Source organism: Lutra lutra, chromosome 6, assembly GCF_902655055.1.
Source record: "Lutra lutra chromosome 6, mLutLut1.2, whole genome shotgun sequence".
Classification (NCBI taxonomy): Eukaryota; Metazoa; Chordata; class Mammalia; order Carnivora; family Mustelidae; genus Lutra; species Lutra lutra.
In genome coordinates this window covers 128,159,876-128,174,137 of record NC_062283.1, presented here as the reverse complement: position 1 = coordinate 128,174,137, position 14,262 = coordinate 128,159,876, and positions in this window count along the sequence as shown.

The window sequence follows — 14,262 nt, the reverse complement described above, 5'->3', positions numbered from 1 at the left end:
GCTGCCATGATCAAGTCACTAACATGTCTGGACTATCACAGTAGCCTCAAATGGAGTTCCCACATACCCTCTTGCCCCCTTCAATTCCTTTCTTCGTGTGGTAGCTAGAAAGATCATTGAAAACTTTGGCTCTGGTCCTGTGGTATTGTGATTTATTATAAGAAATACATGCTTGGTCTTCCTGTTTCTGGTGCAGAGCTCCTGAAACCCTTGGAATTTCCTAAGTGATGACAGCCATAAAGGTGTCTTTTGTTGCATGAGGCAGCCACACCTAAGGATGGGGGTTGGTTGTCAAGAGAACCAACCATGTGATTAGAGGGTTGGAACTTTCAGCCCTACCTCTCTTAAGTTCCAGGGAGGAGAGAGGGGCTGGAGATGGAATCAGTCTACAGTCACCAACGGCTTAGTCAGGCCTATGTAATAAAGCCTCCATAAAAATTCAAAAGGTGATTCGGAGATCTTCTGGGTTGGTAAACACATGGCGATTGGGGAAGAGAGGCACCACTTCCCATATACCTTGCCCTAAGCATCTCTTCCATCTGTCTTTTCCTGAGTTACAGTTTTTCATAATAAACTGGTAATCTTGTTAGTGAAATTTTTCACTGAGTTCTGTGAGCTGCTTTAGCAAATTAATTGAACCCAGTGGGGAGGGGGTCAAGGAAACCTCCCAACTACAGCTGGTTTGTCAGAAGAAGTCGGGGTAGGGAGGCAATCTTGTGGGGATAGACCCTTAACCTGTGGAATAGGACCCTATCTGATGCAGTAGTGTCAGAATTGAGTAGACTTGTACATCCTGCTGATTTCAGAGGATTGCTTCTTGGTGGTATGGGGAAAAAAAAAAAAATCAACACCACCACATTGGTCCATTTTAGGTCCATTTTCTCCTCTGCTTGAAATCTTTAAATGGTTTCCTATTGTCTTTAGGGTACTCCAGAATCCTTACCATGATGCAGGCATTGCAAGATCTGGTTTCTCCTCACTAGATTAATTCCCAGTACTCCCCTTCTTCATGAACCAACCATGTTATACCTCTTTCAGATTCAGAAAAGCATGAAACTCTCATTATAAACTCTTGCCTCAACTACTTCTTCTTCCTGGAATGTCTCCCCTCTCTTATCACCCTTATTTGCTTACTAATTCCTACTCATCCTTTATCTCAATTCCTAAGGACTTTCCTTACCAATTTGACCAATCCCTTCCTGGTAGGGTTGCCAGATGTAGCAGATAAAAATACAAAATGCCTGGGGCACTTGGATGGCTCAGTCGGTTGGTTAAGTGTCTGAATTCGGCTCAGGTCATGATCTGCAGGTCCTAGGATTGAGCCCCACATTAGGTTCCATGCTCAGCAGGGAGTCTGCCCCCTCCACAACTCATGCTCTTTCTTTCTCTCTCTCCCTATTTCTCTCTCTCTCTCTCTCTCAAATAAATAAAAATATTTTTTAAAAAAACAACATGCCCAGTTAAAACTGAATTTCAGATAAATTATTTTTAGTATAAGTATATCCCATGCAATATTTGGGGCATAGGTATACTAAAAGGAATCTGTTGTTTATCTGAAATTCAGCTTTAACTCGATCTCCTATATTTTATCTGGTAACCCTATTCCCTAAACTAGATTCAGTTATACAGTAGTCTCCCTTATCCACGGGGTATACATCCCAAGATCCCCAGTGGATGCCTGAAACTAGATAGTACTGAACCCTATGTATACTATGTTTTTCCCATACATACATAGCAATGATAAAATTTAATCTATAAATTAGGCACAGTAAGAGATTAACAGTAATTACAATCAAATAGAACAAGTATAACAATATATGGTATAACAAGTTATGTGAATGTAGTCTTTCTCCCTCTCTCAAAATATCTTAGTATACTGTTCTCACCCTTCTTGTGATAATGTGAGATATAAAGTATCTACGTGATGGATGAGATGATTTGAGGTGAATGGTGTGGGCGTTCTGACATAGGGTTAAGGCTACTATTGACGTTCTGAGGCTATGTCAGAAAGTAGATTATCTGCTTCTGGACCACGGCTGACCACAGGTAGCTGAACACATGGAAAGTGAAACTGTGGATAAGGGATGGATTATTGTACACCCCCCTCCCCAGCTCACTCTACTTTTCCTTGGTGTCTATCTCACTTGTATTAACTGCTTCGTATTGACATGACCACGTGGGGTGTAAGTTCCATGAGACAGGACTGTGTCTGCTTTGTTTCCCAGTGCCTAACACAGTGCAGTGGCATGTCATAGACTCTCCATAAATATTAAATGAATGGAAACAATACAAGACTACTGGAGTTCTAGAGAGGTCAGCGCTGAAGAAGACACTGGGAACTTTGCTGCATGGAAGTGAACTTTGAAACAGAAGGGAGTTGGGGAGAGAGAACACACAGCAAAGATATAGGGTTAGAAAGAGAAGAGATGACCTTCAGGGGAATGCCCGTGCTCCAGTAGCAAAAGGAGGAAGAAGGCAGATGCTGGAGATGATGGTGCTAAAGAAAGAATTTATACACTCTTGATAGATCTGGGGAAGTCACAGAGACCAGGCCTATGGAGCCAGCAGTTAAATACTTGGGGCCTTGGGGAGAACGGATTCAGGTCTGACAGCTATCTGGTTGCAGACTGCTCTTGAGAAATTTAGTGATGGGAAAAAAAAAGATTGTAGCTGAGCCGTTAGCATGGTGGAGAGGAAATGTGTGTGGATGTGTATGTTTATGCTAGAGGGAGACCTTTGTGTCATTGGTGAAAGGGAAGGAAGCCGTGGAAAAAGAGGTGATCATCCTGTTGGAAGGGGTAATAGATGGTCTAGGAAGGCATGGAGGGGATGAATTCAGAGGAAGGATGTTTTCACAAGTAAGAGAAGGGTGGGAACAATGACTGTTACAGTCTTTTTTGATAAAGCAACTCTCATCTCAAAGAAGTTATATTATCTTGGGGCGCCTGAGTGGCTTAGTGGGTTGAGCCTCTGCCTTCGGCTCAGGTCACGGTCTCAGGTCATGGTCTCGGGGTCCTGGGATCAAGCCCCGCATCGGGCTCTCTGCTCAGCAGGGAGCCTGCTTCCCCCTCTCTCTCTGCCTGCTTCTCTGCCTACTTGTGATCTCTCTCTCTGTCAAATAAATAAATAAAATCTTAAAAAAAAATTATATTATCTTCATTGCTAAAGATTACATGGCGTTCACTGAAGGGTATAACCTGAATCTGGACATAGTTAAGGTTAGTCCAGAGCTTCTCAGACTTTAGCAGGATAGTGATCCCCGCCTGAGACTCTCATTTAAAGCAGCCTGTGATGCCTGTGGGTAGCTGGGACAGCCCCGGAACTTCTGCATTTCCAGCAAACACCCAGGGGACGCTCTTGCTGCTGTTCTTAGATCTGCCATCCTTGCTCTGTGAAGCTTTTTTTTTTTTTTTTTCTTTTTTAAATGACAGCTGAGGGCGCCTGTGTAGCTCAGTGGGTTAAAGCCTCTACCTTCAGCTCAGGTCATGATCCCAGGGTTCTGGGATCGAGCCCTGCTTTGGGCTCTCTGCTCAGTGGGGAGCCTGCTTCCCTTCCTTTCTCTCTGCCTGCCTCTCTGCCTACTTGTAATCTCTGTCAAATAAATAAATAAAATCTTTAAAAAAAATTGAAACCTTATAAATGACAGCTGAACTTAAATGTTTTACATTTGGCTTAACCTAGTAGTGAAATCTAACTAGTGACATCTATGCAAGACACTGAACATCCTTTCTCCTGAAGTTAGCTGAATTGTGATTGAAATTTATCTTCTCCTAAATGCTCTCTAGTTTTAAATAACTCAGTTTGCTTACATGTATCTCGGACATGAATTCCCTCAGAACTAAGAAAGGAGTTACCTTTGGAATTTGAAACCATATTGCTTTGGAGTGTGAGAGAACAGAAAATTGCTTAAAAGCAGAAAGTGATCTTAGTGAAATATTTATCTCTAGTAAATTATCGATCAGTTATTTATTGGAGGGATTTTTTTGTTAATTGATTCAAAGGGAAATCTCCTACAGATGTATTAGTATGATTATTTATTTATTTATTTATTTGACAGAGAGAGAGATCACAAGTAGACAGAGAGGCAGGCAGAGAGAGAGAGGGAAGCAGGCTCCCTGCTGAGCAGAGAGCCTGACACGGGACTCGATCCCAGGACCCTGAGATCATGACCCGAGCCGAAGGCAGCGGCTTAACCCACTGAGCCACCCAGGCGCCCAGTATGATTAATTATTAATGCTTGAGATGATTTTTAAATGCCTTACACTTAACAGAGTAATGCTTTTTTTTTTAACTTTTTTTTTTTTTATTTGACAGAGAGAGACACAGTGAGAGAGGGAACACAAGCAGGGGCCTAGGAGAGGGAGAAGCAGACTCCCCGCCGAGCAGGAAGCCCGACTCGGGACTCAATCCCAGGACCCGGGGACCATGACCCGAGCCGAAGGCAGACGCCCAATGACTGAGCCACCCAGGCGCCCCCAGAGTAATGCTTTTTAACAGAAAACCACAATATAATACAAGTGTGCTATTTACAAAATAACTATAGGATTTATTTTTATAATTAATTCCTCCCTAAGAATAAACGAGCGACAAGGAACACTGCTTTTCTTCAATGCATCCGCGTACTTCTCCCACTCCCTGGAAAGCCGTATTTGATGAGGACGTTAAAAGCTAGGACTTGTCAGGCAGAATAGTCTACCTGCCCATTACTGGACATGCGAGGACAGGTCCTGCACAAAGCAAAAGGCTCAGAGATAATTCAAGCACAGATCAGAAAAAGAGATTATTCTAACCTCTAGTCAAAACTCAAATTTTTTTTTCCTCTGGAATCATTTTTTAAAGTTCATTTTTAATTTCGAATATGCTGTCCATATACAAAATTCAAAAAATTTTGAATCTCCAAATATGTCGAGTGGAAGTCTCCTTCCTCCCGTGCGTCTTTCACAGAAGTCCCCTCTGTTCACCGGTTTCTTGTGAGGCATTTGTAACACCTGTGTGTGACAGCCCACATATAGTAAAGTTCCATACTAAGCTCACCGTTCTGAATTCCTTTGTTCACTTTATATATTTGGACATTGTTTGATACGAATACCCAGTTTGCTCTATTCCTATTAATGGGTACATAATTGGGTAGGATTTTCCATCATTTTCCCCAAATGTGAATTTTTTCATAAACAAGTTTATATGCAAAGAAATATATTGAGCATTTAGGACCATTAAGGAAGAATGTCAAGAGATGCTTACAGGAAAAATCCAGTATCCCTCTAAACTATCTCTTCACACTACCTGAGACCATACTGAAAGCCTGAAAGCCCTGCTAACTCTAGCCATTCCCACAGAGCGAGGAGCTCCTGCTGGGGGTAACCAGACACCAGAACAGAGTAAGGAGAAGACGGCATTCCCCCCTGGGTGTCCGCAGACCTACCAGTCGATACCATCAAGACGTGCTTCAAGGATCTAAGCTTATACCCAGCTCTTTGGTGCCTGCAGATGACATGAGGATCATTGAAAACCGAAGCTGACATCTGCAGGACTTCCAGAGGGCCTCCGAGGCAAACACAGTCATCACCACGTACAGAAATGCAAATCCAGCACAATGCATCAGAAATGCAAACAGAAATGCAAACCCCACTTGACAACAGTAGTTCTAGAGTTCAACTGGGGTTCCAGCAGGACCTTCCTTGCCCATGTACCCAGGCACGCACCCATCCACACACTTCTGAATAGTCACTATGTTCCAGGCACAGTTCCACATGCGGCAGACAAGGCTCCTGCCTTCAAGGAACTTACGTTTCAGGGGAGCAGATCTGAGTCCACCTCACTAAAGCTAACCAAGCCTGCCCCACGTTCTCTCACGACCTTCCCCACACCCCCTTTTTCCTCTGGAGTCAGCCCGTACACCTGAATGCTTTGCTCATGGTCTCCACGTCTGTATTCATCTACTCATCGTCCAAGGGTTTTAAGTGTCTTCCTTGTGTCCAGCAGGATTTGAAGTGCTCTGTGAGTACAACATAAAACCAAGGGAATGCAGGCCCTGCTCTTGGCAATAGGCCTGAACTTTTATTTCAGTAAACCTTTAATTTTAGAATAGTTTTATATTCACAGAAAAGCTACAAAGATACAGAGTTCTCACATACCCCTCACCCAGTTCCTCCTGTTGCCAGCATCTGACCTTACAGTGGCATATTTATGTTATAATAGCTTAATTAATGAACTGGCACTGATACCTTAACTAAAGTCTAATACTTTTCATTAAAATCTGAATCTCTGATTTCCTTAGATTTTTCACTAATTTCATTTTTCTGTTCCAGGATCTCACTTACCACATTGCAAGGGATTTTTTTTAAGATTTTATTTATTTATTTGTCAGAGAGAGAGATCACAAGTAAGCAGAGAGGCAGGCAGAGGCAGAGAGAGAAACAGGCTCCCCGCTGAGCAAGGAGCCGGATGCGGGACTGGATCCCAGGACCCCAGGATAATGACCTGAGCCGAAGGCAGAGGCTTAACCCACTGAGCCACCCAGGCATCCCTACAAGTGATTTTTATATCTCTTTAATCTCTCTGGCCTGTGATAGTTTTTAGTTTTGTTTTTCATGAAGTTTGACAGATCTGAGTAGACAGTATTTTATAGAGTGCCCTCTATATGGGTTTGTCTGGTGCTTTCTTCTCAATGGATTACAGCAGGGCTACTGGTTATGGGAAGAAGCCCGCAGAGGTGAAGCGCCCTTGTCATCACATCACAGCAGGGGGGACGGATCATGCACGAGACATGGCAGAGACAGCAACCTTGAACACCTGGCAAAGCACTGTTTGCCAGTCTCCCCCCACCCCCCATTCCTGTAAGGCAACCTTGTTCCCCCTTCCCCTACTCTGTTGTTTGGACACAAGTCACTTGGGGAGAATGAAGCTCCACTTCCTGGTGGGGAGGGGGAGGTAGCAGCTATATAAATTATATATGATTTTTGCACCTGTGAGGAACTCACATGGGATGTGAGAAGAGGCCAAAGAGGCAAGGAGGTGCACAGCCCCGCAGAGGGGCTGAGGAAACAGGATTTTAACTACGGAGTGATGGGAATCCATTGGAGGGTTTTAAACAGGGAAGTATTGGTGTTTCAAAGAGATCTTTGAGGCTAGTATATGGAGAATGGAAGGAGAGGGCAAGAGAGGAAGCAGGGCCAGTCCATGTGAAGGCTCCTCCAGTGGCCCGAGCAACAATGGTCCCGGAATGTGCGGGACACATTCCACTGTCAGTTCTGTTCCCTCAGCCGCTAGAGCAATGCCCGGAACCCAGCAGGCCTCCAGCGTGACCGGCTAGATGAATGTGTTACATGGTTATTGTAGAGATGGAGAGAATCTTTAAGTCAAGACATACTGCAGGTTTTGCTGCTGTATTTTTTGGGTGTGCGGGGAAATGGGCGGGGGAGAGTGAGAGCCCTCCTTCCCACATCGCATCCCTCTGCACTTGTGTATGCTTTCTCTGCTGTTGGACGATGTAGGATAGCTACAGGATTCTTTTAACTGTTTAGACTGTGTTTCTGCCTCTGCTTAGTCATACTGGCCAGGACTGGCAATAACAGAATTTTTCAAGAGAAACCAAGATTGAGTAGAATTGCAAAACCAGTTCCTCTCAGATTTTCAGCCCCATGGGACTTTATAATCTTTGATGCCCAATCTCTAAACCTCTTTGAGAGTCAACTGCTAGCAAATAAAGATCCTCAGAGGGGTGCCAAGATTCCTTGGAACTTGGCATTCTGGCAAAGAACTGGTGAGATAGTCATTTACATAACTGTGTTCCAAAGAACCTCCCATCTGATATTACATTACAATGAAAACATGTTGTGACAAAACCCTGCCTTGGCACTACTTTCCTTGCCAGTGGTGGTGCCCAAGACCTACAGCGAGCTGCCCACTCACCCGCTGGTTCCCTCAGCAGAGTACGTGCAGCTCTTGTGACCGTGGAGGGTGCTGGAAGCACACGGACTAAGACAACATGGAGCGGGAAGGTGAGAGAGCCAGATCCTGGCATCAGGAAACTGTGAGTCCGCTCTGGAAAGTCTGGCACCAGAGATGGGCATGCTCCAGAAATGCTGATTAATTTGGAAGGATTGGTCATTTCGTTCAAATGGGTTTTACGCTATTGACTGAGACACCAGAGCAATAATCAGCTGTTACTGGGAGTGATGCCTGGCGGCATCTGCACTGGTTATGATTTTTCATGTAACAAACAGCAAACTCAAACTGGCTTAAGCAAACACGGAGACTGCATTGGCTTGTCCCATGGGAACTCCAGAGTGCCATCTCGAACTGACACCCTCCTCACGGTACCAGCTCCATATCTGTCTTGTTCACAGCAGTGCCTGTTGTGTTTGCTGCTTCATACTCAGGCAGGCACTTCCCCCGGGGCACAGACAAATGAGAGAATTTTGGACCTTGTATTCTCTAAGACACATCCAGGAAAAGAAGGATTGTTTCTCCCGGTTACCCAACAGAAGGCTGATGAAGCTTCTCCCCAGAAGCTCTAGCAAACATTTCCTCAAACCTCATTGGTCTGGACTGGGACATATGCCCACCCTTGAGCCAATCTCTGGGTGCACACCTGGGAGCTGGATGCATCCACCTGCTGGAGAAAGGGGAGGAACTGAGGTTCCCTCAAGGCAAAATGGGGGTGCTGTGATGGGAGAAGGGGGAAATAACACTGAGGAGGAGGCAACCTAGGTATTTTCACCACATCAACATCATTATTATCATGATAAAAGCCAAATTAGAAGCAATGCAGATATAGATAAGAAAACTTCTGCTTAGAACCCCAGTTTGCCTGCTTCTAGGTCAGTCACTTAACCTCTTCAGGGCTCAATTTCTTTATCTGAAAAGATGTGGATAACAGTACCCTCATGGAAGTTCAAATTCATATATCTGAATATGCTATATATATATATATATATATACATATATATATCTCAAAATATATAAGGTTACATATTTGAAAAAACAAAACCAGATACTTTTTGTATTTCCTTCAATTGTCAAATCTGGTCAGTCTTGTCAGAGCCAAGACTGAGCTGCTGCTTTGCTGAGCAGAACAGCAGATGGAAAGAGACGTCCCTGGCCACCATGAGTGCTGGGCATGTCAGGACCCGTCTCACATCTTCAACGCAAGAAAGAAGTTTCACTGGTTCAGAACCAAACTCAAGTAGCAGGTGTTCAGGGCTGGGTTGTTGAAGTTTCAGCTTTGATTTTTCTATGAAATCGTTCAGGTTATTAAAATGTCGGCCCTATTCTCTTGTTTAAGAACTGGTTTCATTTCTAATGACACAGCACCATCATGCCATTCCTTGATTTAGTCACGAGAACCAAAACTAATGTGTGGCTAGTTTCATGTCGTTTTTAGAGCAGTTAGTACAGAGAACAACAGGCTCCTGTGAAAACAGATGTATTTGCTATCTATTTCTCTATCTGCTACCTCTTAGACTCAAAACCCGATTTCTGAGTCGGCTTGGTCCCCTGGTTTGGTCTTTGTGGGAGAGGCTTCGGGGAGGGCAAGAAGCCGGCTATTCTCAGCAGGGAAGCTTTTTATAAGAAAGAAGACTGTCCTCCCCTGAACCTTATAAAAAGACTGTAAAGGTGTGTCAGAGAGAGACCTCTCTTCTCTTGAGAGAAGATTCCCTGGACAGTATTGTCTGCTGCAAACACAGTGTTCTTTATTTGATGAGCCGCTGTAAATTTCTGAAAGGCCTTGTGCTATGGCCTGAGAAAGTGAGCACGCGTTCAGTGTTGCTGGAGAAAAGCAGTGCCTTAATAATAATGCTAATACTCTCAAAATGCCAACGCAAAGTCTTGATCATCTACAATGTCTCTGTGGCCAGGTTAAATAACAAAGGTCGGCAGATTCAGGAACAGAGACATCGAATTTTCCTTGGCTTCAGAGAGAGAGTGTTAAAGGATTTAATTAGAGTCCTAGGCTGCCTTCCATTAGGTAATTGCCTGATCTCTCTGTGAGCTTCCTCATGTATAAAATGCAAATAACAATATAATAAATACCTCGTGGGGTGGTAGTGAGGGCTGTGTAAACTAATGCGTGTGAAGTGCTTAGAACAGCACCTGGCACGCACACGGTCCACACTCAATAAATGTTGTTGCAATTACCGACACCTTCACTATCCATTTTTCTCAATTGCAAGTTGAATGCCCTTGCCTCTTTGACTCAGACATATACAACCCCCTCCTCCCCGACCTGGCCCCCCTCCAACCTCGGTTACTCATCTGATCTTTAATCTCGGGTTGTCTTCCAACATGTGTCTCAGACTAAGGCAAGTCTTGCTTCCATGCCAGCAGGCTGTCCCACTCCAGGAGCCTTCTCACCAGTCTTTCCTTGTGGCCCTTTAATGCTCCATGAGACTCCAAAGGCTGCCAATTAAAAAAAAAAAAAAAAAAAGGATATTGAATATTGACTTGAATAGCATATCTCTGTAGATCCAACTCACCTGGAAGACTAGATTTAGCAGTTGGGCCCCCTGCTCTTTGCTTGGACCTGGAGCCTGTGGGGTGCTGTCCTCAAGCCCAGGGAAGCTTCTTGGTTCAGTTTAACATTTTTCATGCAATTCGATCCACATCATTTAACTTAATTCCTGCTTTTTTTTTTTTTTTAATTTCTACATGGGGACATTGTTAAGAAAGCCTTTCTGTATTTCATTTCTTTGATTATCTTATGCATTCATTTTTTTCTTTCAACCGGTCTTCTCTTATTGTGTTCATCTGAACAGTGCCAAGAATATTGCTGTTATGTATGGCTTTGTGTATCTACATCTTGTCCCTTCTCCTGGACTGGGAGTTTTTTGAGGCCAAAAGTCATGGCTTCTACTTCTTCTCATCACTTACAAGATGATGGGATGTGTGGAAATTGGCTCAGGGAAAGGCTGTGACTGCACATAGGTTCTCCCTGACATTTTCCCTCACTCATATCCTCTTTTTTTCTCCTAAGAGTTTCACAGGCCCTTTCTGCCTGAAAGTTGTTAGGCCATGAGCAAGCACAGACACAGAGTTCATTGCCAGGGTCTTAACTTGCCTGTATTTGAGGCCTTGAAGCTGATGCACCCAGGACTGTCCCTGGACCCAGCCTTAACACACCAGGTTGGTGTAGGTGTTGACAGATTACCTGCCATTTCTTCAGACAAGTGAACATGTTCTCTCTTCATGTCTCATTGTGCTTTTCTTTTTTTTTTTTTTTTAAAGATTTTATTTATTTATTTGACAGAGAGAAATCACAAGTAGGCAGAGAGGCAGGCAGAGAGAGAGAGGAGGAAGCAGGCTTCCCGCTGAGCAGAAAGCCCGATGTGGGGCTCAAACCCAGGACCTGGGATCATGACCTGAGCCGAAGGCAGCGGCTTAACCCACTGAGCCACCCAGGCGCCCCTCATTGTGCTTTTCTTGATCTAATTTCCTACCTCCTACTCAAGGTCTCCTTCGCCCACCTTTCCCTGGGTCTCTTCCAGGCCCATCCCATCCCGGGCCTCTCTTCACGCATTGGCCGTTACCCTTGCTTGATCCTTCTCTGGCTCACTTTGGTTTCTGTTCCCCCTCTTCTTTTTCTTTCACTTTCCCCCACCCACCAGTCGTTTTTAACAGTGTCATCATGACTTTCAGTGTGGGAACATGGCACTCACTGTCTCCCACATTACACAGCCACCCTGGCATTCATGTGACCAACATTCCTTCCCCGAACCACCAGGCAGGATGGAAGCTCCACTGCTGCCAGACACCAGACTGCGGCCCTCACAGTGAGTCCTGCTTCCTGCCCAGCTCGGGAAACCAGGGCAGGGCAGAAGATGGAGGCCAGAGCCAGGCCCTGGACTTCTCGGCTTCTGTTGGGCAGCGTGAGTAGGGTGTCACCCAATACGCCACTTAGAACAGCTGCGATCTGTGAAAGCATGAAACAAGGAGGGTTCTCTTAAAGGAATGGTATGGGCTGCGGGGAAGAGGTGGGGTAGCACATATGACTGAGACCAGGGAGGTTTCTAGTGCTGACATGACTTGGCCTCCTAATCCACAAAACTCAGCTGAAACAGCCAGGCCAATGAATATCACGGTCCCAGTCATAAGCAGAAAACACTCTTCCCTTTTTCTTCCCTTAACCTCACACATGCAGTCTTGTGCAATCTCTTTTTATGCAAAGGTCTGCAAAACTGTCCCAAGTGGAGGACAGGTCTGGGGCATCTCTAACACCCCGTCCTTCCCAAAGGGTCTGCAGTCAGCTGGGACAACCAGAACAGCCTGGACTGCCAGAGCATGAAGGAAAGAGAATGTCAAGGCTGCTAAGATTGGGGGCCTTCTAGGACTCTGCCTCAGAGATTGAGAAATGGTCTTCTTATTTCAAACATGCAAACCGGATTTGCTCAAATACTCTCCCTGTGAAGCAGCTGCCCTTTGAAGCCATGGACCAGGGTGGAAATACAGCTCTTGTCTGAGAAAGGATAGGTTTCTTTCTTACCCTTTCTGCCGACCATTCTATTTCCTGCTGGTTTGCTGCACTGACCCTTCGCTGGCAGCGTGGGGCGGGGGCGGGGAGGGGGGGAGCCGCAGCAGCAGCCGCCGAGCAGCAACAGGGTGAAAGTGATGAACCTCCTGAGCTCTGCAGGCGGGCGGGCGGCCCCAGCGCGACCTCGCCAGCTTGCTGCTGCCGCGCTGTGAACCAGGCTGAGCGGGCTGATAGGGGCAGGGGCGGGGGCGGGGGCGGGGGCGGGGGGGTTTGTGGTGGTAAGGAGTAAGCCACGTCTCCCGGTACCTTCTCAAGCACCGGGAGGGAAACGCAGACCCGGTCCCTGTGCCTTCTTTTTCTTCAGGTGCAAGTGGTTAAAGCCCACCCACGGGGGCAGCTCAGCCATGAAACAGGTGGGGAAGCAAATACAGCTCAACTCAAGAGGGGCATTTGTAGGCAGAGGACCGCCCACATTACCTAGTATAGTGCTGAGAGTGCGTTTAATATCCGCAGACCCTTTCGACGTTTAAATATGGCCTGACCAAGGTAAAGGGAAAATATAAAAGGAAACTTGCCAAACAGGATCAAGGGATGTCATTTTTAAGAACTCTATTTTTAAAGAACTGTCTCTATAGAACCTTAGCTTTAGTTGGTCTCAGCCAAAGTGTGCCTAGGCCCTATTTCTGACTGTCTTATTTTAGAACTAAATGTGTAATGTTACCCATACCAAGGATCTCGGATATCTTTTTCAATTGATTTTGATAGCTCACAGAGCAAAACTCCTGAAGCCCCCCTCCTGGGGACCTGTGGGGTACCCAGAAGAAAACATTTTAACTTCTATTTATATCTATGCTTTAATCAAAAAATGAAGAAAGAAATTAAGCTTTACTATTAGTAATAAATATGACTAATATTTACTAATCTGCAAGTATATATGTATACAAAATTTACAAATAAATATAAATTTTATGAAGGTGAAGTTTCTAACTTTTTGGGGGGGATTGGATTGGATTATCAAAAATATTTGGTGGGACTTCTCTTTCTGACCAATATGAAATAATAGAGGCCAAGTTTACCCTCTGGTCTGAAAAAAAGACCCACAAAAACACAGAATTTATGAAACAACAGTTTTTAAGGTAAGACACATCAGGCAATGAAGAGATCCTGGACATACAGGGAACTAATGAGGTGAGCCCTCCGGTTGCCTAGCCTACAACACTGAATTCACACTGTTTAGTAAATAGTTATATACGTTTACAAAAATAAAGTTTGGTGACTTTTTTACTAGACTATAAACTCCTTGAGGACAGGGGACATATCTTACAGCATACCCCCAGGATCTAGCACAGAAGATGTCACATAATAGTTGCTGAATGAACATGTGTGACTGAATCACTGAAGGTCTCCAGGGAAGCCTCAGAATAGTTAGATCATAGATGATGGCATGTTAGGGCCCAAATGCACCTTAGAGCTACTCTAGTCCACTTTCTTCATTATGTGGATGAGGAAATTGAGACCCAAAGCAACTCCGTGACTTCCCCAAGTCACTCAACCCCTTAGTAGTGGAGTTACTAGGAATATTACTTCCTATAAAGAAACCCTTGAGTTAAGCAAGTCAGTAAACCAGAGCCCCAAGCTGCAGAAGGACCTTCTGTTAAAGGTGAATTCCTGCTACTCAGGAGGCAGGGGCATAATGGAGTTCTAGATATTAAAGGTAGTGTGCTCAGATATCAAGAATTATTATAGGCAGAGCCACTTGGAATTGAAGACATGGCCAGACACTGCTCAATTCT